This window comes from Clarias gariepinus, chromosome 15 (assembly GCF_024256425.1).
Source record: "Clarias gariepinus isolate MV-2021 ecotype Netherlands chromosome 15, CGAR_prim_01v2, whole genome shotgun sequence".
Classification (NCBI taxonomy): Eukaryota; Metazoa; Chordata; class Actinopteri; order Siluriformes; family Clariidae; genus Clarias; species Clarias gariepinus.
Window position 1 is genome coordinate 11,369,804 of NC_071114.1, and position 6,503 is coordinate 11,376,306.

At 37.4% G+C, this 6,503-nt stretch overlaps 1 long non-coding RNA gene across 1 annotated transcript; it reads right to left on the reverse strand.

The window, feature by feature from the left end:
• Positions 1-367: 367 nt before the first annotated feature.
• On the reverse strand, positions 368-4,146 carry LOC128542820 (uncharacterized). Its single transcript, XR_008365682.1, has 3 exons — positions 4,076-4,146; positions 3,863-3,977; positions 368-452 (listed from the first exon to the last, which is right to left on the reverse strand). It is a non-coding gene; the product is annotated as an uncharacterized LOC128542820 (long non-coding RNA).
• Positions 4,147-6,503: the final 2,357 nt, after the last annotated feature.

A 6,503-nucleotide genomic window follows, 5' to 3' on the forward strand; every position in this document is an offset into this window, starting at 1 on the left:
AAGTGGGTTAGCATTCTTGTCTGTGGTACGCTACAGATTGGCAGCTAAAAAACACTAGTGTATTCGTTTAAGGCTCTTTCTTACATCCAGAGATATTTATTTATATGTTTCTATGTAGTAAGCTCTGCTCATATGCCCTCACTTGAGTGAATTCCAGAACGTCTTTATGTACTCTGCCACTCCATCTCTGAGTAACTGGCTCTCGTATGTTCACTGCTTGTGGATATTACTAGTCTGGTTTTTTTTTCTTCTTCTTCTTTTAGTTTGTCCACCACCATGAGCTGCTGTCAGTGTTTGGCTCCCTAATGATCTTTTTTAGACACACACACACACACACACACACACAGACACAAACACACACACGGAAATGTGCTGATAAGTCTCTTTTTTCATCTCCACACAATACTCTCGTTTAAGTGTGCCAAAGAAGATTCCTATCGTCCTTAGTAACTCTGAAAAAAAAAAGTATACTATTACCAAGAGGAAATGAGAAGGGAGGAGGCACAAAATGGTGGCCTGAGTGCTGTTTTTTTTTTTTTTTTTTGATATGGAAGTGAAAACACAAGGCATGACCTAAGCTGACACTTTCTATGAGTACAGTGAGAGAAGGGAGGAGGAGTGTGTTTCTTTTTCTGGGTTATCACAGTGTTATCTCAGTGTGTGTGTGTGTGTGTGTGCGTGCATGTGTGCGTTTATTTGTGTGCGTGTGTGTGAGAGAGTTTCCTTTGCTGTAAGGTCGTGCAGACACAGTTGTTGCTCAGTTTTCCGGTGTAGAGAAAAAGCATGCAGAGTGAGGGCGAGAAAGAAAAAACACATTTCCGCTGTCTCTCTCTACCCAACCCCCCCCACACACACACACATTTTTACCAGAGCTCCTGCACACACACACACACACACACACACAAGCACATGGCTGCCCATCCCCCATAGCACAACCACAGCTTGCTGACTTCTATTTTAATCATAGCTTTTATGGAGGGTATAAGATGCGTTTCTGGCACCCTTCCATTCGTTCCACTAAGGTCACCCCAGCCTGCCTCTACTTTGCTGCACAAGAAAAAGAGAACGATACATAACACCATAAAATTAGGCAACATTTATGAAAGTGCTGTTTATGTAATCAAATCTGTTATATAATGGAAGATGGCTTGAACATAGGAGATACAAAGTATAAAATACTGAACCTGAAGAATAACCTGATTTCTGTGCTCCAGTCGAGTGGCAGGTGTCAAGTTCTTCAGTTTGGAGAGTGTCAGTAGGATATCAACAACCTGGCACACACATCTTGTTTTAACAAGAATGACCCAAGTGGCAGGAAATGTATGTGCAGAATGCAAGCATGTGCTTGACTGCCCTTGGTGCTCTTCTGGGTTCTTGGAGAGCAAATGTTTTACGAGTATTATCTTTCCTTTGCCACAGAACACACCTGATGAGACATGTGATTGTCATATCCTTTTCAGAGCTTAAGCTACATATCAAGGCCTGATTTAACATTGAGCTGTGCAAACAAGCATAAGTAAAGTTATCCACTAATACACATTTTATTTACCTTATATAAAAAAAAAGAAGCTGATCGCATACATGTGCAGTAAAGCAGTATGTCGATTATTGCATTAATAATTATGCGCATTAATCAATTTGTAGAAAATAATGTCATATCCACTATTAACAACAATGGCAGTTTTGGCAAAGCCCAGCCATTGCGCAGTAGAACATATATGTATAATATCCAATGACGTAGGGTTTGCAAAGTGATGATTGATGTGCATTTCTTACACATCTGCTCAAAGTGAAACCAGTGAAGGAGACTACCACAAATATTACTGCGTAAGTCTTCAAGTGATTTGTGTTTTGGCCATCCTCGGTTCTCTCAACACACAATGTTACATTTCGTCTCTGCTCTCTTGTTTTAGCTATGAGAGGAATGTGGGTCAGAGAGGAGAAGGCTGTGTCTTTAAGATGGAGATTCCCCCACCTCCTCTCCACCCGCTCTTTTAAAATATAGATGATGTATTACCACTGCGAGCTCCCCAAGGCAGCTAACACTTCTCTTTGGAGTGGAGGAGGGGAAGAAGCTATCAGCACCCACAAGCCTCTCTCCAAACTACAGTTTACTCCATCATGGTGACCTACAGTAAATTTTATCATGATGCTTTACAACCAAAGGTTCAGTAAGGCAATTCCATTTAATGATAATGTAGCTTTCACTGCTATGGACTGGTAACTCTTATCCTGATTCGTTATCCCTGACATGCTTTATATGTCTATGCTTCATTAAAGAGATTCATTTTCATTTATGATGATAATCAATTGCAGTAATACACAATACTGCATACATTACATCTTCAAGAAGCAGTGGTGCAGGGAACTCTTCCTGTCATGCTCTCTAGAAGCGATGTAAGCGAAAAGAATAATAATCAAAAGTTTGATCCCTGAAATGGGAGGCCCCACCCCATAACCCACAGCACCCAAAGAATTGGCCACTTACATCCCAGTGCCAAACACCATAGTGCACCCCAAAAGCCTAAGGATCACAATCTATTTTATCAACTGTGTTCAAGTAATGTGTATTCTCTTCCAAAGTAAAGTGAGTATATTTTGATATCCAATATTGCAACCACAACATTATGTCACTAAAATGCTAGGATTGTAAATTGTTGCCTTGCCATTTTTAAATTAAAAATGGCAGGTTTTATTTTGCATTTACATTGTGTGCAATGTAACAATATTTCTGCTAATTAGTTTGGAAAATGTATTAGACAAGTAGCTACAGTATATTAAGTCCATAATGGACATTATGGATTTGGTCTGCTATTCATTAAAAAAAAAAAATGGCATGGCAAAAGAACTGGCATGTTTGTGAGATCCTTTGACTGTCACAATGTTTTTGACATGAACAACTAGATTGTTAGTTATATCTTCAATTAGCATACTGTGGCTTTATTTCATTGCAATAAATGACCTTGGTATGTCTGGAAATATAAAAGGATTTAACATGCTTAGTGGTAATCATACTGCTGGTTTTATTCTTTATTTTAACTAGGTATCATTTATTATTTGTGATAAACGTTCATTCGTGTAAGACTGTATATCTGAAATCCCTTTTTGTACCTAGTGTCTGCTAAAGTACTGTCAATTCAAAGTCAACTTTATTGTCGATTCTGCTACGTGTACAGTGCATACATGTAGAGAATTGAAAATTAAATACTGTATAGCAAATGCCAACAGAACATACAGTACAGTCTTTTGGAGGTTGTGATGAGTATAAAAGAGTCAAAGACATTGCAGCATGGAAGAGTGAGCCCATGCTCTATGGTGGACATGAAATGAAAGTCCTGTAGTAAGGGAAACCAGCAGCTTCTATATATTATATTTTTGTATATAGTATATAGTATTTTGTGAGTATCCCAGAAAGGGGGAATAAGTCTGGGTTTCACATGATGGAACTTGCAAACACTCCTTACAGAACAGGAGTACCGGGAAAAATCTGAGGTAAGATGCTCCATACGGAAAGGTTAGGCACAAATCTAAGAAAGTATCCAGTCAACCCAAAAAATTAATAAGGATGTTGTAAAGGTAGGTTGATTTGTTTTGATTTTGGGGTAACAAGTGTCCATCAAGTGCTGAAACATGGCTGGAGTCAATGAAGCCCAAAGGGGAGGACTCAATATAGCCATGAAACTTTTGCATTGCTAAAGGCTGGCTTTGGCCCTGGTTCCAGGTCCAGGGCAACCTGGTTCAGAGGCAGAAGTTGTTGCAAAGTCATATCAAGATATTGGGCCAGAGAAGGTCCACAAAGGGGCTAGACCAGGCACTGGCAGACTCCTCTGTAATACTATTTTGGTGCATTCGTGATACTTACTTGATAGTTTGTCAACAGGTCTCAAGAGCTTGATAGATGTCTTTTTGGTCAGCTCCTGTTGTTGAACAGAAGTGAGGTCCTCACCATTATCGACCAAGGTACAACCCTCGCAGACCTGAAGGAACAATGGAAAATGGGAAAAAAATTAAGTGCCACGTGTTCTATTCACTACTTAAGGAGATGAATGTGGTATAGCTGAGCTGTTTAGCTTACCTGGTTGCTGCGGTAAGTAGTTCACTCAGCCTAATTTGTTGTTGTTGCTGATGGGAAGAATTCGCTTTCAGAGAGTATTGGCGAATTCTCTTTAATTCAGTGGAAGAAATGTTTCCAAACCTCAAAACTTTGACGGACATGAAGCTGGAAATTCCAGTTTGCTGTGTGGTTACAGCGTGTTTGTTCAGCCTTTAGAACAGAAACTGGCCAAAGTCATCTGTCCAAAGCAAAGCACAAAAATTTATGAGTGTCACTGTTGCAGCAACCCGAAAGGTTGAAACTTTAGTCTCATTTCTCAGGGTTTAATCTGTCCAATATTCCCATTTCAAAAATATCCAAACACATCGACATTATGTAAAATTAAGGAAAAAAAATGCCAAATTTAGATTGGAATGGAAATCTTTATATAAACCACAGAATGCAACGGCAAGGGCAACTTGTAAAACTTGCAGGCAGTTAGCAATGTTGTAATTTCTGTCAAATTAAACATACTTTTCAGAGTCATATTATGGGAAAAAACACAAGAAAAGACATGAAAATATAAAACTTTGGACCAAAACCAACAATTTACAATCAGACCTGGATAGTTTTTATTCAGCACTTTTTGGAAAGTCTGCAGCAGCTCAATTTAGTTAAATTCAATTAATTTCTTGTTAATGGTTTGTGCATATTTCAAATGTAATTGTCTAATTTTAGGAAATGGCTTTGTTTACAATGGCTGCAGTGTTTTAGTGGCTGCTGCCGTTATTATAGGAGGGAAGAAAATGCTTCTTGTTGTGATAAAAATTGACCATGGTCAGTGTCTCTGTTTGTCTTTCTTATGCCCATATAACGGCATTGTCTATAACCTCATTCTGTATGTTAATCATTTAAATAAAAATTTATAAAAAATTAATACTATGACTATAACTCCTTTTTAAAACTGCAAATTAAAATGAACGGCAATAACAGATTATGATGGATTTTTAAAACCCTAACATCAAAATGATGGACAATGAGAAGGTCTAACGTCTTCTGCTTGGACATATATATATATATATATATATATATATATATATATATATATATATACCTCGCAAATGGCAAAAAGCACATAAGGCAACACAAGATGCCAGTTAATGCCCTCTTAACTGACTAACACCTAGGCTGTCTATCTAAGGGTGGGTCATTGACATATACATTTGACCTGCAGCAATTGACACAGCAGCATTCAAACCTCCCCAAAAGGCAAATCAATTTGCCAAAATCAAGGTTCACTGGCTTTCTTCTGTTGTGGATTTCCTATCATCAGCCTATTAAGTTGGGGCTCCCTTGGCTCAGGATTGGGGGAAATGCCATACATAATCGGGAGAGGGTGGGGGGGATTCCCTATCTCCTGATCTCACAGTCGTTTTAATACTCAGAACAGTATGACCACGAGTGTGCAAGTGTTTTTTTTTCACAAACACCATTTATCAACAGATTATGATTTTTTTTTTTGTTTATTTAATCAGTTATTTTGCTCTGCCAACAATTTTTACCCAATGACTGGTAAAACTAACTAACCATGACTGTCAGAGCTAGCGACAGTACTCTAGGGTGTAGAGTACCCTGTTTCATCCACCAAGTAGTGCTCCTGAGATAGATATATATAGGGACTTGAGATTCAGCCTGGTGTTAGTTTAATGTACCAATTAGTTTTTTTTTTTTAAATTTAATCTATAAATGGGGTAGATAAATTTGTCTTTGTTTTGATAGTAATATGATAATATAGGTGCATTGTGGCCATTTTTATAGTTGGCATCTAATTACAAATATAAAATATTAGACATATATGTCCATCTTTTAACAGTTTGTAACTGTCCAACAACTTAATCAAATTGTGACATTTACTGGTTAAAAAAAAGCACAAAGATTTAGATGTCCTTTGGCAGACTGTACAAAAGCACAGTGATTATGTAATATTAATATGCGAGTCATGGCAAGCACATTCCTAATGTGCAATCTTTTATTAAATCTACTGTATATCAACTTAGAAAATGCATGGATATAATGTCAGAAACATGGGTAGCTTGAGTTTTTGGACTTTTTTCTATAAGTATACTGTTAAAGTCCGATTTTCTTAGGTCTGGTTCCTAGTCGAGCTAAGGCAATAAGGTCATTCTCGGATCTTAGCCAGGTGATGACTGCAAAGTTTCCATTGCGAATGAGAAGAATAATTCAAATAAAACAACTTGTCTGTTCCATTGCTCAGAACAGACAGGGTGTTATATTGCCTTGTCCTTTTCTTCCTGACAACAGTAATGTAAGAGTAAGGTAATAATAATAATAATAATAATAATAATAATAATAACAACATGTCTATGAATATTATTTATATTATATACTATAGAGAATTGGACAAAAATCTTAGGTAAACTATTATTAGTAATAATAACTAATTTTTGTT